This window comes from Lynx rufus, unplaced genomic scaffold (assembly GCF_022079265.1).
Source record: "Lynx rufus isolate CCGP_SWC_20201006 ecotype Redwood Valley unplaced genomic scaffold, mLynRuf1.p SCAF_6, whole genome shotgun sequence".
NCBI classification, from domain to species: domain Eukaryota; kingdom Metazoa; phylum Chordata; class Mammalia; order Carnivora; family Felidae; genus Lynx; species Lynx rufus.
Window position 1 is genome coordinate 15953976 of NW_025814878.1, and position 19099 is coordinate 15973074.

The window sequence follows — 19099 nt, forward strand, 5'->3', positions numbered from 1 at the left end:
CAAAAAATAAAATTAAAAAAAATTTTAGGGGCACCTGTGTGGCTCAGTCGGTTGAGCATCTGACTCTTGATTTCAGCTCAGATCATGGTCTCAGGGTCATGGGCTTAAGCCCCGAGTCAGGCTCCACACTCAGCATGAAGCATTCACACTTGGTATTCTCTCTCTCTCCCTCTGTCCCTCTCCCCTGCTCATGTTCACTCTCTCTCTCTCTCTCTCTCTCTCTCCCCCCCAAATAAAAATTAAAAATAATTTTTAATAAATAATCTAAATTTTAAAAAAAAGCAAAATCTTGGGGGCACATGGCTGGCTCAGTCGGTAAAGCATTGCGACTCTTCATCTCAGGGTCATGACTTCAAGCTCCATATTGGGCATAAAGTTGACTTAAAAAATAATAATAATAGCAATAATAAAAAGCAAAAATTCTGGATGTACTTAAGAAATATTTACATATATTAACATCTTTAATTTTTATAACACAAAGAAGTAGGTACCATTACTACCCTCAATTTATTGATAAGGAAACTGAGACACAAAGCAGCTAAGCAATTTGCCCAAGTTCACAGAGCCAAAAGGTGGCCATGCTTAGATTCAAAACAACATCTGAATAGTGATTCAGAGCTGTATTACAAGATACAAGGCAGTGCTAATAAAATTTTTAAATACTGTAGCGTCTTCTTATTCTGCTTTTCAAATCTTGTATAAAATAATAACATCATGCTATGCTTGACACCTAACCCAATTTAGAGATAACATGTTTATCCCAAATGCTATCATACAATCCCTTCTGTAATCCCCAAAACAATATTGTTTGGAAGAACCCAAGTGTGTACAATATTCGGGAAGGTCACAAGATCAGTTCAGACAAAACCGAAATTACAACAATAAGAAAGAAGGTAACAGAACACGACCCTTCGCTGGCATCGCTCTGACGATGAAGCATTAACAATGTGGTTCTCCGGAGCTTATAAAGTGATCAGTGTGAGGTCATCTAGTGCACACTCCTACCCTTACAAACAAATCAATTAACTGTACAGACTGAGTGATTTATTCAAGGTCATAAAGCTAGTTATTTGCAGAAACAAAACAAAACCTAACTCCTCTCTGAGACTAAGGTAAGACCTTTCTTATTAATAGGGCATGCAAGTCCCCTAGAATTTATTAACTAAAGCAGTGATTTTATTTATTTTTTTTAAGATTTTATTTTTAAGTAATCTCTACAACCAATGTGGGGCTCGAACTTACAACCCCGAGATCCAGAGTCGCACACTCCACCGCCTGAGCCAGTCAGGCGCCCATCAACTAAAGCAGTAATTTTAAATTATGTTCCAAACCCATGAAGAACCCTCAGGGGCCTGGGGTGATCTACCTGCCAGTCCCATCCCCCAAACCCTGCTTTATAGAAAGCTACACCCTGCCTGTCCGCCCTGATTAAAGAGAATAGCAACGCATTGTCACATTCCGAAAATGAACCTCCATCTAAGACTTGTTTCCAGAAGGACTTTCTTACTAGAAAGGAAAAAAGGAAAGTGAGGAAGGAAGAAAAGGAGGTAGGGAGGGAAGGAGATGGGGGAGGGGAGGGAGGAGAAAGGGAGGATGTGAATCAGTTAACAAAGCAAAATATTAGCCCAGTTACTTTGGAGAACCCAATTCTGGGCCCCTTTCGGCATGCTTAACCTAAAGAAAGCTTCCTACTGCCAGAATTTATCTCCTAGAAAAACTATCACCATCATTTCATTAAATGGGTATTTTCATGCCAAATAAAAAATTAACATACTCTCAGAATAAAGAGCAAACTTGGAAAAGAAAGTGCAGCTGACAGCCCAGCAGTGACACACATCTCCATGACATTGGCCTAGTCTTCTCATTTCCCTACTGTTGAAAACATCAAGTGGTCTGCCAATCAGCATTTGGGAAACAGTCACAGGCTAGCTAATCAATCAGTACAATAAAGATCAAAATGATATGTGTCTCAGGGATTACACATTTGTTGAAAGCAATAAAAAGCACAATTTGTTTAGTCACTCAACATCTATTTATTGGGCATATGCTATGTGCCAAGTACTTTTCTGGATACTAGTGATTCAACCCAGACAACCATGTCCTCTGGAGCTCACATTCTGTTTGAGAGACATCAGCATGCCAACCAGTAAACTGTCAAGCATGCTGGTGGCTGGTAAGTGCCACGGAACAGAATAAAGCCGGGGAAAATGGTGCAGAGTAAAGAGTGAAGAAGGGAGGCTTTGCAGTTTTCACTGGTGGTCTGGTAGGTCCTGGAGAGGAGGGAGTCCCCCATATGGTCACCTGAGGAACGAGTGCTCCAGGCAGGGGCCACCAAGGCAAAGGTCCTGAACTGAGAGACCTTCACCTGTGAACAAGGAGCAAAAGGGTAAGGGGAGGCGAAGTTGGGCAGGATCACCCAGGACCCTGGAGGTCACTGTAAGGTCTTTAGGTTTTAAAAAAAAATTTTAATGTTTATTTATTCTTGAGAGAGAGACAGAGTATGAGTGGGGTAGAGAGGAGAGAGAGAGACATAGAATCTGAAGCAGGCTCCAGGCTCCAAGCTGTCAGCACAGAACCCGACATGCAGCTCGAACTCACAAACCATGAGATCATGACCTGAGCCCAAGTCCAACGCTTAACCGACTGAGCCACCCAGGCGCCCCTCTTTAGCTTTTATTGTTAGGTAAAATGGGAGGTCACTGCAGAATTGTGAACCCAGGGTGATACGGATCTACTTCAGTTTTTAAGAGGCTCACTCTGCTGCTGGCTGAGACCAGCCTTCATGGGACAAAGGGAAAAGCAGGGAGACCAGTAAAGAGGGGACTGCAGAAATTGAGGCACCTGAACAACTGGAAGAATCAGATTGCCTTTAAGAAGGTTAGGCAGGGGGGCGCCTGGGTGGCGCAGTCGGTTAAGCATCCGACTTCAGCCAGGTCACGATCTCGCGGTCCGTGAGTTCGAGCCCCGCGTCGGGCTCTGGGCTGATGGCCCGGAGCCTGGAGCCTGTTTCCGATTCTGTGTCTCCCTCTCTCTCTGCCCCTCCCCCGTTCATGCTCTGTCTCTCTCTGTCCCAAAAATAAATAAATGTTGAAAAAAAAAATTAAAAAAAAAAAAAAAAAGAAGGTTAGGCAGGAGTGTGGCATCAGGTTTGCCTTACAGGGAGATCAGGAGTTCAGATTTGAACAAGCATGTGGAGATGTCTAGTGTACAAAAGGAAACAGAGTATGCAGTCCAGGGGCACCTGGGGGGCTGAGTTGGTTAAGCATCTGGCTCTTGATTTCAGCTCAGGTCATGATCTCATGTTTCATGAGATGGAGCTCTGCATCAGGCTCTGTGCTGACAGCACAGAGCCTGCTTGGGACTCTCTGTCTCCCTCTTTCTTTGCCCCTCCCCTGAACTCTCTCCCTCTCTCTCTCTCTCTCTCTCTCAAAAAGAAATAAACATTAAAAAAAAAAAAAAAAGGAAATATGCAGTTCAGCAGGAGTCAGCAGGAGATCACTGGGTCAGAGCTAGCAATATGAGTCCAGGATTCAGATGGTGTTTCAAACCAAAAGATGAGAGATGACAAAGGGAGCAAGTGGGACAAAGAGGAAGTCCAAGTACTATGCCCTCCAACGTTAGGAAGAAGAATCAGCAAAGAAGAACAAGAGGGACACCAGGAGAGTGTGGGGCATCCTCGAAGCCAAGTGAAGAAAGTGTTTCATGGAGGGCGGAATGATCAACTTTGTGTTGATGCTACTGACAGAGTAAAAACTGGAAACTGACCCCTTCCTTTAGCAATAGGGGACTCTGTAGCAACTCTAAGGGCACTTTTAGTTGAATAGTTTTATGCCTATTTAAAGTGGCTTTAAGAGAGAATGAGTGGAGAGGAATTGCAACCATGGGCATATAAAACTCTTGAGGAAGTCTTTCAAAAAGGGCAACAGAAAAATACGGTGGTAGCTGGAGAGAGAGGTGGGATCAAGGGCACAGTTATTTTAGGAGAGGAAAAATAATACTTTCTATGCTGTTGGAAAGGACCCACTAGAGAGGGAATAGTACAGATGCAGAGGAGAGAAGGGAGAGGTCCTTGAGCAAGCAAGAGGATGCATGGTTGGGGTGGCCTTGAGAAAGTGCCGGTTGGAGGCAGATGTGGTGTTGGACCCTGGGGATTCCTCTTCAGTTTACTTTAATTTTCTTAGGACAAGAATAGGCAAAGTCATCAGCTAAGCATCAGGATGGGGAGGAAGGGGTGAATGTTTCCGGAAAGAGAAGACGTGTGAAATAATAATGTAGAACAGCGGAAGGGCGATTGTCAGGCAGCCTTAAGGTCTCTCATGTGAACATGAATTTCACTGAAGTAAAGCATTAGGGTTGTTTTTCTCCACCCTCGTTCCTCTGCAAGGGCTGGTACAGAGTAGGTGAAGTGTCAGATTTAGCCAGGGGTGGAGTCTGACACAACTGTGATGAAACAGGAAAGACAATGAAAGCAAAGGAGTGATTGTGATTGACCACGGAATCTCAGTGAGAGCAAAGAGGGGACACGAAGGGATGAGCAACAGCCTAAGGGTAGCAGGAGCAGTGGGTTAGAGATCTCACTGCATCAGAGATGGCTGGAACGGTGATACAAGAGGAAGTGAGCCAGAAGTAGAAGACGCAGTGGGCAGTAAGCGTGACAATTAAAATGCAGATTGTGGAGGGGCTGCAGTCATAACTGACGATATGGTTTTGCCAAGATATTACGGCCGCAGCAGAAGACAGGCTCGCAAGAAAGAGAAGTTCAAAACCGAGAGACAACTGTTGGAAGGATCATCCTGAAATCACTAAACAAGAGTAACTTTTAGAGACAGTGACCCAGGAGCTGAAGTCACCCAGAAGTAAGAGGTTACGATGGGGGAACCGAGTGGCATCTCAACGATGAGGTCTTGCTGGTGATGCAATTTGATGACATGAGGTTTAAGGTGGGGGCAGGGGGGTCTGATCCGGATGTAAAAGGAGGAGCAATCAGGGAGCAGAGTCCTCCAATGAGAACTACTACTACTTTTACTCCATGAGTATGAAAGAGACTGGCCTGTTTTCAGGTGACAAATATAACAACAGTTTTGAAAAAAGAAATTACCTTTGATGTGAGAAAAACTAAAGCATTGTGATACCCACTCCACCTGAGCTTGATGAAGCATAAGTTCCAATAATTAAAAAAAAAAAATCTGAACCAGACTGTTAATTAGTAATTTACGTCTGATTATTTGCCACTTTTAGCAACAAAAGAGAAAGATTCATCAACAAATAAAAATTCATTATATGCAAAACTGGGTCAAATATTATCGGAAATTTTGCCCTTCAAACTTTGTGTCTACTCATCCTAATTTTAGCAATGAGGTCCTTTGCCTGAAATGGCTCTGAGACAACAGGAGCTATAACCTAATGTCCAGGATCTAAGTTGTATCAATAGTGTGGATCTTAATCTCATGCCAGAGTATCAACTGCCCATTTCATTTCCAGCAAAAAAAGAATGAGGGGCACCTGCGGGGCTCAGTTGGTTGAGCATCTGATCTCTGCTCAGGTCATGATCTCACAGTCTGTAGGATTGAGCCCCACGTCAGGCTCTGTGCTGACAGCATGAAGCCTGCTTGGGATTCTCTCTCTCTCTCTCTCTCTCTCTCTCTCTCTCTCTCTCTCTCTCTCTCCACACCCCCCCTCACTGCTCACTCATGCATGCGCTCTCTCTCTGAAAATAAATAAAATTAAAAAAAAAAAAAGAAAAGAAACCCCTTACAAGACACAGCCCTAACAAGACTCAACTTGTTGGTGGGTCATAGGCTTCCTTTAATAATGTGATAAAAACTGTGGACACTTTTGCCCAGAAAATGTGCAGAGGCACATTTGTAAAAAAAAAAATTGCATCCATTACAAGCATTTCTTGATAACCCCTCCCACTTCCTCCATAAGCCAACCAGGTCAGCTGATACAAGTACCTGTATCTGCTAAAAATAATAAAAATCAAAAACTACTTCTTAACTCCTCATCTTCCACTGTCCTAATCTACCATCTCTTAAATTCTTTCTCCAGGGGCACCTGGGTGGTTCGGTCGGTTAGGCATCCGACTTCGGCTCAGGTCACGATCTCGAAGCTTGTGGGTTCCAGCCTCGCATCAGGCTCTGTGCTGACACCTTGGAGCCTGGAACCTGATTTGGATTCTGTGTTTCCCTCTCTCTCTGCCACTCCCCCCACTGGTTCTCCCTCTCTCTTTCTCTCTCTCTCTCTCTCTCAAAAATAAATAAACATTAAAAAAATATTTTTTGTTTTAATTCTTTCTCCAGATGCTCATTCTAGGGTCAGTCAAAAATCTCAGGAAATTGGGGTGCCTGGGTGGCTCAGTCGGGTTAAGTGTTAGATTCTAGGTTTCAGCTCAAGTCAAGATCTCACAGTTCATGGGTTCAAGCCCTTCGTCAGTCTGACTGGCAGTGCACTCAGCCCAGACCCCGCCACTCTCTCTGCCCCTACCCCTCTCGTATGCACACTCTCTTTCTCACTAAATAAATAAATAAATAAATAAATAAATAAATAAACTTTTAAAAAAAGTAAAATCTTTAAAATAAAAAATAAATAAAAGTAAGTTAAAAAAAATGTCTTTTATAGATAGACTAGATAAAGTAGATAAATGTAGATACAGACTCAAATAAGTTCTTCCCTAACAATCTCCACAACATAAGATAGAGCTGAATCTTTTTTTTTAATTTTTTAATGTTTTTTATTATTTATTTTTGAGAGAGACAGAGACAGAATGCGAGTGGGTTAGGGGCAGAGAGAGAGGGAGACACAGAATCCAAAGCAGGCTCAAGGCTCTGAGCTGTCAGCACAGAACCCAACATGGGGCTTGAACCCACAGACTGTGAGATCATGACCTGAGCCAAAGTCAGCCGCTTAACTGACTGAGCCAGCCAGGCGCCCCAGATGGAACTGAATCTTAAAGAAAGCCTAGATTCACAACCAAAAGTGACAATTAAACTGGCCAAATCAAAACCTTAGACACCACCAATGCCCAACCCAACAATGCATAGTTTTCAAATGAGACCTTTTATTTTGTCTTAAAGGTCAAGGGAACCACCATTCTGAGATAACAGGTTACACACCAGAATTTAAAGTTAGCCTACTGAATATAAGCATTTACAAGATGGAACTCAAAAGAAAAACAATACAATAACAGCCTTTTCTTTCTCCTATTACCCAAACCTCCACAGCAAAGCATCATATTAAGAAAAGCATCTGTTACTTGAGTAATTATGATTTCTAAGCATCCCAGCTTTATTGACTAAACTCCAATGACCTTTCCACTATTTAATTATTCCCTAAATGAAAGGTATTTCTCAACATCTGTTCTTAATTTATTTTTAATTTGCATTTACTCTAGCCTATCTGTTGGAGTTGAAATTAGTAATATAGTATGACATTATCTTCACACAGTCACATGAAACATTCTGTTCTTCAATCAAAGTTCCTCTGAAATAGTTTTCCAGACTCCTTTCACATACAGATTTTCTTTTAGCTGTCCAGGACTATTATCTGCACTTAAGATGAGATTAATATTACCTTTCTTTTGTTACCATTTCAAAGAACTTTTATATTATACTAAATAAACATGAACAAACTTTCTCTTTCTTCACATTTTAATTAATCTAATTTTTTCCTGAAGCAAGACTTTTCTTTCAAAACATACTTAAAGGAAAAAGTACAGGGGTGCCTGGGTGGCTCAGTCAGTTAAGCATCCGACTTCAGCTCAGGTCATGATCTCGCGGTCTGTGAGTTCAAGCCCCATGTCGGGCTCTGTGCTGACAGCTCAGAGCCTGGAGCCTCTTCAGATTCTGTGTCTTTCTCTCTCTCTCTCTCTCTCTCTCTCTCTCTCTCTCTCTGCCCCTCCCCCACTCACCCTCTGTCTCTTTCTCTCTCAAAATAAATAAACATTAAAAAAAAGAAAAGAAAAAGTACAAATGCTATTGAAACAACTCAATTCAAAGTTACTGAAACAAACTGACCAAGAGATAACACTTTAGAAAAATAGCAGTAGTCAATGTAATTGATGAGTAATTAAAGCTACCTTTAAAATGTAGAAATGAAGCAAGTTAAGAAAATTAATTCTGGGGGCACCTGGGTGGCTCAGTCAGTTAAGCGTCTGACTCTTGATCTTGGCTCAGGTCATGATCTCACAGGTAGTGGGATCAAGCCCCGAGTCATGCTGCTTGCTGACAACAGAAGCCTGCTTGGGATTCTATGTCTCCCTCTCCTTCTGCCCCTCCCACTTGCACACGTGCATGAGCACACCCTCTCTCTCTCTCTCTCTCTCTCTCTCTCTCTCTCTCTTTCTCAAAATAAATAAATTAAAAAAAAAAAGAACTATGCCCTTAGGCAAAATAAATCAGCTTAAAAAAATTAATTATGGAGGAAGAGCTAATAATTAAAAGTGCTGAGAACCCGAATTAAACACGATTTGAAAAAACCTATGCAGGCTGGGGTGCCTGGGTGGCGCAGTCGGTTAAGCGTCCGACTTCAGCCAGGTCACGATCTCGCCGTCCGTGAGTTCGAGCCCCGCGTCAGGCTCTGGGCTGATGGCTCAGAGCCTGGAGCCTGTTTCCGATTCTGTGTCTCCCTCTCTCTCTGCCCCTGCCCCGTTCATGCTCTGTCTCTCTCTGTCCCAAAAATAAATAAACATTGAAAAAAAAAAATTAAAAAAAAAAAAAAGAAAAAACCTATGCAGGCAATTGAAAAACATAAAACCGATCCTGTGAAAGTGAGGTTTACATGGCAGCTTCATATATGTTGTTACTAACTGCTAACCATCTTTCAAATCCTTTCCCTACTCCGTCTCCACTTGTACCGCTTTGGTTCAGGCCCCCATAATCTCTACCCTCAATTATTTTCATAACCCTTCCCCACTCCCTGCCTCCCCCAACTCTGCTCCCTTACTAAATTTACCTTTCACACTGCCAACCAAGTTATCTTTCTGAAAAATAGTACTAAGCCCATCATTAACCCACTAAAACTCCTGTGGTGGCTCCGTGCAGTGAAATGATCGAATCTTTATCCTGCTTCAGAAAAGCTTTCAAAATCTGGCCCCAACCTATCCCACCATCCACAAGACCCCAGCCATACTCATCTACCAGCAACAGACTCAAAATGCATTGCTCTTTTCCATTAACCTGCCATGTCCTTCCCTCACTGTCCACATGCCTACCTCCTGAGCATCCTTCAAGGCACGCTTCAAATTCCCCCCTGTTAAGGTGCTACCACCAACCCTACCCTCATTCTCACCAAGACAAGAGTTTCTCCTTCCTCCTTCCATGTTCCCGTGGCCTTGTGTGCATTGCCCTGTTTCTTGTACAGGATTTCTATTTATTTCTCTCCTCCCAACTAGCCTGGGAGCACCTTAAGAACAGACATGTGTCTTGCTCACCTCTGAGCCCATCACCTAGCACTAATGTCGGAACAAGAGACATTTGCTGAGTGAATAAAGTATGTATATAAGCAAGTCTGATTTTTTTTTAACCATTAGCATATATAGTAAGCCTTCATTGTGCACTTGCTGCATGTGGAGACTAAGCTGAAGGCTGGCATCAGAAAGTCAGATTAGGGGAGCATGGACCATACACAGCAAGAACAGCCAAAAATAGAAACAGAGACTGAACAAGAGGGAGAGATTGATTCTGGCTCAGTGATCGAAGAGCAGAATGCCTTGTGGCATTTATGCTGTTTGAAGAATGGAGGTCTCCAAACTGGCAGCTTAGGAGGGGTAAAACAACCAAGCACAGAAAACAAAGCAAGCTACATCACAAAGTCAGGAAAAGGGCTTGTGGGCAGTACTCACATGGAACCATGCACCTCCTTCACAGCCTATTGGGGGGGAGGGGGGCTGCTAAAAAGGTAAGATGGTGGCAGACATCCCTAAATGTTTCATTTAAACATACATGCAGGGGTGCCTGGGTGGCAAGGAGAGTCCAAAGAAACAGAAGTAGTTCCTAGGGCAGGAACAGTGGGCACAACGTACATTCCAAGGACATGGGAGGGGGTGAGGAACCTCTGATTGCCCAGGTCCAGCTTGCAAGTCAGTTAGTGGTCACATCCTCTCAATGCCTTCCTCCAACAGGTTAATATTCAAAATATATAAAGAACTAATACAATTCAATAGCAAAAAAAAAAATCTGATTTAAAAACGGGCAGAGGATCTGAATAGATATTTTTCAAAAGAAGATGTACAAATGGCCAACAGGTAGATAAAAAGGTGCTTAACATCATTAATCACTGAGGAAATGCAAATTAATCACTGAGGAAATGTAAATCAAACCCACAAGGAGTTATCACTTAATACCTCTTAGAATAGTTACTATCAAAAAAAGACAAGAAAAATGGGGCACCTGGTGGCTCGGTTGGTTGGGTGTCCCAATTCTTGATTTTGACTTGGGTCACGATCTCATGGTTCATGGGTTTGAGCCCGCACTGGGCTCTCCCTCTTCCCCCACTGTCAGCACAGAGCCTGCTTGGGATTTGCTCTCTCCCTCTCTCTCTGCCTCTCCACCAATGCTCTCTCTCAAAATAAACATTTAAAAACAGAAGACCAGAAAAAAAAAAAAAAGGTTGGCAAGAAAGTGAAGAAAAAACAAAATCTTGGTGCACTATTGGTAAGAACGGAAATTGGTACAGCCACTATGGAAAATATGGAGGCTGCTCAAAAAACAGAACTAAAAATAGAACTACCATAAGATCTAGAAATTCCACTTCTCTGTATTTATCCAGAGAAAACAAAAACACTAACTTAAAAAGATATACGCAGCCCTATGTTCACTGCAGCATTATCTACAACAGCCAAGACATGGGAACAACCTGAATGTCCTTCAATGGATGAATGGATTAAAAAAAAAAAAATGTGATGTATACATACAATAATTATTCAACCATAAAAAAGAAAGAAATCCTGCCATTTGCAACAACATGGATGGGCCTTCACAAAGGGCATTATGCTAAGTGAAATAAGTCAGACAGAGAAAGACAAATACCATACGATCCCTGTTATATGTGGAATCTAAAACACCATCATCACTACCACCACCATGAAGCTCAAAGATACAGGGAATTGATTGCTGGTTGCTAGAGATGGGGACGGGGGATGGGTGAAATAGATGCAGGAGGTCAAAAGGTACAAATTTCCAATTATAAAATAAATAAATCATGGGGGTGTAATGTACAGCACAGTGACTACAGTTAAATGATACTGTATTATACATTCAACAGTTGCTAAGAGAGTAAATCTTAAAAGTTCTCATCTCAAGAAATAAAATTTGTAACTATCTATGCTAATGGTGTTAACTACACTTACTGTGGTGATCATTTCAAAATATATACAAATAAAAATCATTACACTACATTTGAAACTAATATAATGTCAATTATATCTCAATTTTAAAAAGACAATGTATCTTAAAACTGGCAATATAACAATTGAAAAATGAATCGGTTACAACTTAAAACCAAATTTTGTTTTTAAGTCTATTTGTTTGGGAGTAGATTTTGTTGGTTTTATTTTGTGGTCTGTTTCAAATAACTCTGAGAAGCCTCCTTCCTAAGTAGTTCATTGAAACTTCCCCATACCTCCCACATGGCCAACCTCTACACAAAAGTCTCTATTCAGATAGAAATTATCATCCTGTTTATGCCCTACCAGGTGCTCCCTTTTTAAACCTCAATCTTAAAAATGTCCCCAGGAACAGGTCCCCTTAAATTCTGACACACGATGTCAAATTCCACATAGTGACATATGTAACAGAAATTACATATTTTGAACCACCTGAAGCTTAATCAATGAAGAAATTAAAATCTCTTCCTACATCTTCAAAGAGGTTAAAGATTAGAGCTCAAAGACATAACTCAAGGTCTATAAGAAAGTGGGAGTTGGGTTTGGCTTGGTTTAGTTAAATGAATACGAGGACATGTCAAGACCTCTGAGGTATATTTACGGATCCTCAAAGGAACTTGCTAGAGTGGCCCAAAAGTCACTTAACTCCTAATCGGTCCAAAAGTCACTTCACTGTTAATTCATCTTTGACATAAAAACAATTATTCATTTTTTAAAATGCACTCATTTTAAAAGAATGATAGGCAAATTACTTTATATCAAAAGAAGTCTAGTTATATTAAATATAAGTATTAGATGCCACCTATTGAAAATTACAAAAACAGGGGTGCCTGGGTGGCTCAGTCAGTTAAGTGTTCAACTCTTGATTTTGGCTCAAGTCATGATCTCAATGGCTCGTTAGCTCAAGCCCTGTATCAGGCTCTGCGTTGATAGTGCAGAGCCTGCTTGGGATTTCCTCCCCCTCTATGCCCCTCCCTTACTCATGCTCTCTCTCTCTCTCTCTCTCTCTCTCTCAAAAATAAGTAAACTTTAAAAAAATAAGTAAATTTTAAAAACAAAATTACAAAAACAGGGAGGGAAATACATGTGTAATATTGTCTCCAACATTAAAGAATATAAGTAAACTAGCAAAATGTTGTTTATGTTTTATACTTTATATCACATCTTTAGAAATCACCCCACATCAATAAAGAAAAAACTGGTGAATTTTTTACTGCAAATTATTCCACTGTATGAATAAATTATAACTTAACTAAAAAGAAAAAAAAAGGAAAACTAGCATACAGGATTAGACACGAGAATCTCTTCTCCACCATGAGTCAAAAACATACCTTAGAAATAATTTCTTAGAAAATATACACAATAAGTTTTTACAGTGAATTGATCAGAGGACTCCCTGTAAGACTTCAGGATATGGCATAGGCTTACAGCAGGAAGAGGTTAAGTACAATGAGCTGAAGACCAAGGAACTCAATAAGAAGTATTTTGCTGCTGAATATTTTGGTATGATCTTCTGGTTTAATGGGCCAGGAGAAGAAATGTACCAAATTTCATCACTCTCCTCCCCCACTCTCCATGGTTTTACCTTTGCTCAATATAACCCAAACTCTTCAAAATACAAAGCAAAAGAAAAAATGTCCAATAGAAGAATCCATTGCCTTTTTTAAATGTTCAAAGGGAAGTAGAGAAAGAATCTTCAACATTTGACTACAGTTCTCCTCGCTCCTCTGAAATGCACACACCATTTTCACTTTAGTTCCAAAAGTCTTCAACCTGCCTTCCTTCTCCATTCATCAAAGGGGCTTGCTAAAACTCCAGATGCCCAGTCCCCACCCCACAGGACTGAATCAGAATCTAGAAGGTGGTTCTGATGTGCAGCCTGAGTTAAGAATACCACGTGGGATGGGGGCACCTGGGTGGCTCAGTTGGTTGAGCATGCAACTCTTGGTTTTGGTTCAGATCGTGATCCCAGAGTCATGAGATCAAGTTCTGATTCTCATCCTTTCTCTCTCTCTCTCTCTCTGTCTCTCCTTCTGCCCCTCTCCCCTGCTTGTGCTCGCTCTCTCTCTCTCCCTCTAAAAAAAGAATACCACACAGGATGAGCCCAAAACCCAACTTTCAAAATAAAAGCATACATATCCATCTATGTAATTACTGAATTAACATTAAGTAACATAATTCACACATAGCCTGTGAAAACCAATCAGTGAATATCAACCTCAAAATGCTATCCACACCCCCCATTATATATATATACATATATACATACACACACACACACACACACACACATATATACATGTATACACACACACACACACATACACACACACACACACACACACACACACACACACACCAAAATCTTAACTAGAAAGTGGAATGGAAGATATTCTCAAATATTAAAACTGGAATTAAAAAAAATATCTAAACAGATAATACTTTTTAAACTACAGTGGATGCATTTATTTCAAAGCTGTACCACTTTAGAGACACAAAGTCAATTTTTAAATGAGCTTCTCTGCTACATAAGAAATGTTATTATGTGCTTTCTCTGCTCTTTGGAAAAAGTTTTTTGTTACATAATTAAATGTTAAAATTACTGAACTGGACAGAAATCATAATAACTACCCAGCCACCACCCCCCCCCCCATCAAAAGAAAAGTTCATTTGAAAATATTCATCTATGAAATATTAGTCTTCTGCTTTACACTTTGAGCTCAATGGCTATGATAGAAATGATTTTTTTTAAAGAAACTGAGTTCTCAAAATCAATGTGAGATTATACCACCCCAAACCTTAATCATTGCTGCCACATGAGCACACACAAAAAAAATTCCCCCTATTAACCAGACCAGGAGTACAAGCTCCTGGAGAAGACCCACAGGATTTAAGTAAACCTCAGTTATGCGGTTGTTCAAAGGCCCCAGGGCAAAGGCTACACGAAAGGTGAAAAAGACCTGCCTCCTGTAGTTGACAGGTGTAAATCCAAGGGCAGAGGAAGCAAAAATGAAAGGACTAGAGTTGGCTTAGTTTTCTCAGTCCAAGAGCCATCATTTCAAGAGTAAATATATATTAAAAACTCACAATGACTCACATTTCAAATCCTGAATTGAGTATATTTATTATTAAACAGTTAAGGCATACAAAAAAATAAAAATAGTAATATAGTAACTACCTCTGCCTCCACACACAGCTTAAGGGAAAACAGTCTAGCCCCTACATCTGAAACCACCTGAGTATCCTTTCACAATTAAATTTTAACTAATATTTACAACTGCTGCAATAATCTTGCATGTTCGCTTGTTCCCAGAAAATCATCCTATCAGCCTCTGGTTCAAACTTCTGGCCTCAAGTAAGGTTCAATAAAATTGAGTTTTCCATTCTGTCCATATAATTAATGCACCTCCATCGCTTAGAACATTCTCAGCAATTCATGTTTTCCATTTGGGAATGGGTCACCTACAGAGCTTCCACCACCACAGTAACAGATCATGAGAATCACATTAATACAGAAGGCTCTTCTAGAACTGCACTCCTTCAACGTAATGAGGCGACAACATGGAGAATATTTTTATACGCATTACAAGAATAGCTGCACTCCTCAGTCAGAGTTGAATTTCCATCAGGGTTACCGTCCCTCACCACAAATCCCCAGGGCTCATGGAAAAAAACAAACCTGTTCAAAGAGCCCGCTCCAAAGCATAGGTATTCCAGCCAAGTAAAGCTTCAGGGGGGGAAAAAAATAATTTTTCATAGTCCTTCAAGCTATTTAGAAAAATCCCCTCACAGATATTTCTTTAAATGAAAGAGAAAAGTAGATCAAGGACTCCCTAAATGCAACATAACCAGTGTCCTTCCTAAAGAAAGGCCACTGAAAGGGAAACAAATAAGGTAATCTTCCTCAATAATTTTCATAAAACTGAATCTTGTTAAGCAAGTTTACTTTATTGCAAACACAGCATATTTCTAGGAGGCTTGCTATAAATGTAACCAGGTATAATATTCCTTATTAAATAATTCATTTTATTTTTATTTCACTGGCCTCTCTCTTTTCTTCCCTCCCCCTTCCCCCACCTCTACCAACTCTTTCAATCCTAGAGATATCCATCTGGGCATCAGACCAGGACTTAAACTGTGCCAAATCGCAGTGCATCTGAAATCCACTACCTTTTTTTTACCAGCCAGTGAAAAGCCTTGAGCAACAGTCAAAGGAAAAAAGAAAAGGGAATTCACGTCACAAACAAATTATCAATTTCTCTGCCTTCTACCCAAAGGACTGCCTGTGCTCTGGCATTTTCCCCTTTGCTAACCCTTAAGAATAAATGACAGAGACTAGAAGCGAGAAAGACCGGGACAAGTCTGGGAGCAGCAGGCTGTATCTCCTACAACTGGCCCTCCCTTGGCAGGGCTATGATGCCAGAGAGCCTGGAGAAGCTTATCTCATAGCCCAGGGTCTATGAATAGGAGGGAAGAGACAGAGGGATGTATAAACCGAATTAATACTGTGCAAAATTAATAAGCAGTAAGTTCAGGGACAAATGAAGAATCATCCAGCAGCAGTGAAATAAACTACCTTGTAAATTAGTAGGAGACTCGGCAATATGCAGAGGTCAAACGCAGAGTTTCTGGAGTCAGAGCAACTGCATTCTAATCCCAGCTCTGGCACTTTCCAGCTCTGTAGCCTTTCTCATTGAATAAACATTCATTGCTCACCTACTAAGAGCTGGGCCCTAGGCTTGATGCCAGGGATGTACTGGTCCCTGCTCTTGTAGAATTAAATTCTAGTGGGGAGGACATTAACAAACACACAAAACAAGAAAAATGCCAAATAGCAATATGAACATATAGGAGACTGGGGCACCTGGGTGGCTCAGTGGGTTGAGTGTCCGACTGCTGATTTTGGCTCAAGTCATGATCCCAGGGTTCTGGGATTGAGCCCCACATCGGGCTCCATGCTGAGTGTGGAACCTGGTTAAGATATTCTCTCCCTCTCTCTCTCTCCCTCTACCCCTATCCTTGCTCCCCGCTTGCTTGTTCTCTCTAAAATTAAAAAAAAATTTTTTGAAATAATTCTAGTAACTTAAATGCACAAATATTTCTATTATGCCAGGCTTTTACGCTGCCCAAACCCAAGGATTCAGGGAAGAAAGAGAAGAATCTTCATAAACCCAGATTTAAGTGATCAATATACTCTCAATAGCAATGTTTTCCCCACCCAATCTCTACCCCTCCCCCAAATCTAGTCCCCCAAAAGGAAGAAATTTAGAGGAACAGATTAGTATTAAAATTTTCCTATAAGAAAATTCACTATATTTTATTTCCCAAAAAAATAAAATTCCCATGGAGAAAAATATGTATCTTAAACGTGTATCTGTTGGGGCGCCTGGGTGGCGCAGTCGGTTAAGCGTCCGACTTCGGCCAGGTCACGATCTCGCGGTCCGGGAGTTCGAGCCCCGCGTCGGGCTCTGGGCTGATGGCTCAGAGCCTGGAGCCTGTTTCTGATTCTGTGTCTCCCTCTCTCTCTGCCCCTCCCCCGTTCATGCTCTGTCTCTCTCTGTCCCCAAAAAAATAAATAAAACGTTGAAAAAAAAAAAATTAAAAAAAAAAAAAACAAAAATGTGTATCTGTTAATTTACAAATTATTTTCAGTACATAGTTTTGCATTTTCCTTTAAAGTACTGAAAAGGTAAAAAATTCAGGATAGAACACATCCAAGGAAGATCTTTAAAAATATGCATTATATGTAGATGATTCCTTTGACATAAAATGAACTAAAAATCCCTTTTCAATACGTAAATTTTAGAGTACTATGAGACCTGACCACCGTATACTAATATTTACCTTAAAAGAATCAAAAAAGTGCCTTCCAGAAAGCAAGGTTGGGACTAATACAGGCCCATTCAAATCCAAATTTATCTACGGACTTTTGCAACATAATCCAGCCAAAAGAAAGTGATTCATGTCTCAGCTATGCAACAGCTAACTTTTCGATGTGTTGTGAAGTAGGTGCCACCAAAGTAACAGTCATAGCTGTGGCATTAAAACACTCTAAGCAATTTGAGAGTCTTTAAAAATGTAAGAACTACATAATACAGACTCATTAAAGAACTTTAGAAAATACATGTGAGCAAAAAAGAGAAAAATGATAATGCCACAGTACCAAGATGAACATATGCTCTGCTAAATCTTCTTGAAATAAGTATTTCCCACATATAGGACTTCATATTACACTTTTTACTTAACAATATCATGAATGTATTTTATACACATCCATAACATCTTTGTAAATGTACAACGCTCTACTTTATGTATATACCCTATTTTAATTAGCTCCACTGAGATTCTACATGATCTGTTCCGATGCCCTACACTAAAGCAACAAAGCAGGTTAACCACTTATTTCCTAAAGTTATTGGCCCATGACATTGGTTTTTGAAGTATACATCAGAACTCGTACTCCTTCACAAATACTTTGGGAAATTATGACTTAACCAATCCTCAGTACTGAGTTTTTACGGTGTGTCCAATGTTTTTCTATTATAAAAATGCTATGATCAAATTCCTGCTTGTACATGTCTGTATATTCCCTCGGGAAAAACTCTAAAAATAGAGTTACTGAGCCAATGGTATGTATATGGTAAAAACATGAGAATTTCTGCCCAACTGTCCCCCAATAATGTAAGAAAACTGGCAGTCTTTTTAAATGATAATATTTAATTTAAAGAAGAGTTTAGAAGTTATGTGTATTCATCAGATATACTCAATATTTTTAAACTTATATAATTACTTTTCTATGGACATGGCTAGTTATCAATATCAAAGGTCTTACTGTAATGGACATTGACTCAGAAAACTAAGAATATGCCTCCTCGCAACTTATAGACCATGACAAACATGGATATGTTAAGTTGTGTCTTTTCTTTTCCTCTTTGTTACATTTACATATTTCCGGATTTACATTCTGTGCCCTTAAGAAGATATTAATAATCTCTTTTATCTACATAGTACTTTACACTACAAAAACACTTAAACAAAAAGAAATTTAGAGAAATAAAACATCCTAAGAGTGTACTTTAACACAGGATATTAAGCTGTACCTCCAAAAGATCCTTAAAGTTACACAACAGTAGCTACATATTTAGAGCCAAGACTGTAACAACCACAACCTTTACCAATTAACCAACACCAGTATCATGGAGGGAAATATGTATCTTAAATGTGTGTCTCTATTAATTTACAGATTATTTTCAGTACGTATTTTTGCAATTTCAAATAATTAAGAAACAGGATCCTAACATAGTATAAAGATGGTTCACACAGCAAAAGCAGGGATTAGGTTCCTTTTTTTGTTTTTCAAGTTACACTGGAAGTAATTTTATACCTCAAAGTAACTCTCAAAGTTACTTAAGTATAGTGTTCACACCCAGGGTGGAGTTCTGTGTAATTTTCAAAAGTCAGAAAGTCCCTGTCTACTCAAAAATATCTCCCCTTAGAGCCTAGAGCCCGTCTCAGAATCATATTTGAATATTTTTCAAAATGCAGAAATTTTTTATTCAACAGGTCTGGAGGGGAGCCAGTGCATCTGCATTTTTTAAAGCCTCCCCAGTTGTTCATTTGTACAGCCAGAGTCAAAAATCACTCAATTACAGATAGATAGATAGATAGATAGATAGATAGACAGACAGATAGATAAAATGAGGAAGAGAGTGGTACCTT

The 19099-nt window shown here is 40.1% G+C and overlaps 2 protein-coding genes across 8 annotated transcripts in view; one reads left to right on the forward strand and one right to left on the reverse strand.

Moving 5' to 3' along the window:
• The window catches only part of UTRN (utrophin), a 574142-nt gene that overhangs the window by 491700 nt on the left and 63343 nt on the right, over nt 1-19099 (reverse strand). The gene's annotated exons all lie outside the window — the stretch shown is intronic.
• The window catches only part of LOC124528717 (proline-rich proteoglycan 2-like), an 85560-nt gene that overhangs the window by 896 nt on the left and 65565 nt on the right, over nt 1-19099 (forward strand). Inside the window, exon 2 of one of the 3 annotated variants that reach the window (XR_006966221.1) lies at nt 6049-6091. The exons of the other annotated variants lie outside the window; for them this stretch is intronic. The gene's annotated coding sequence lies outside the window, so the exon portion shown is untranslated. Of the gene's footprint in view, nt 1-6048; nt 6092-19099 lie in introns of those variants that run through there. 3 annotated transcript variants of the gene reach the window in all.